The sequence below is a fragment of the Asparagus officinalis genome, chromosome 3 (genome assembly GCF_001876935.1).
Source record: "Asparagus officinalis chromosome 3, Aspof.V1, whole genome shotgun sequence".
Lineage (NCBI taxonomy): Eukaryota > Viridiplantae > Streptophyta > Magnoliopsida > Asparagales > Asparagaceae > Asparagus > Asparagus officinalis.
This window is the reverse complement of record NC_033796.1, coordinates 29,079,044-29,080,144: the sequence shown is the minus strand read 5'-3', so window position 1 is coordinate 29,080,144 and position 1,101 is coordinate 29,079,044.

The window sequence follows — 1,101 nt, the reverse complement described above, 5'->3', positions numbered from 1 at the left end:
CTCTCTCCTCCTTTAGATCCGACTCCAATTGAATTCTAGGACTAGGGTTTTCGTTGTCGTTCCTTGAATCTCGTCGTCGACTCTTCAGATCTGACCATGAAACCCATATATTTGTCGTTCACAACTCCCTCCAAGCTCGGCGTTCCTCGAATCTCGTCGTCGACTCCTCCCTCGAAGGCCGCCATCCCTTGAAGGTCGTTGTCAGTCGAAGATCGTTGTTTACTCCTCCCTCAACTGTCTTCCCTCTCAAGTTATCAAAATGTAAGTTGAAGCTTAAAGTTGCTGGACAAATTTTCAAAACCAACCTATTTCCTCTTTTAATTGCAAAAAAGACCCGTTTGGGTTTTATTTAGAGAAACCGACCTGGTTTCAGCACTGTCGCTGAAACCAGGTCGGTTTCTCTAAAAAAACTTACGAAACTACACGGGAGTTCAACTCCCGTGAAGTTTAGTACGTTTTTAAACTTCACGGGAGTTCAACTCCCGTGAAATTTAAAACCCTCATTAAACTCCACGGGAGTTCAACTCCCGTGGAGTTGCAGGGTAAACTCCAGCGAGCAACTCGCTGGGAAATCTGGCCTCCAGCTTCACGGGAGTTGAACTCCCGTGAAGCTGCAGGCCAAATTTCCCAGCGAGTTGCTCGCTGCGGATTTTACCCTGCAGTTTCACGGGAGTTGAACTCCCGTGAAACTGCGGGCTATATATACGCAGCGACAGAACCCCCTCCCTCAGTTCTCTCTCCCCACAACCGCCCCCAAACCCTAGCCTCTCTCCGCCGCCGTCCACGGCGATTCCGACCCCAGCCCACCAAATCCGACCGCCGGCCACTGTTTCCGACCGCCAGCACTCCTTTCCGACCGTTTACCCTTGATTCCGACCGCCGGAACAGTCAACTTCGCCGGATTTCGACAATTTGAGGGTAAATTCCTCCCAAAATTTGATTTTCTCTTTATTTTGATGAAGGGCGTCAGGAGAAATAACATGTATTACTTGACTGGAGGTATAGTGGCAGGTGGAGAACTGACGATTTCTGTTGATTCGTCTAGACTGCGGCATTTGGGGCTTGGCCATTCCAGTATTGATTCCTCGCATAGATTGAAAG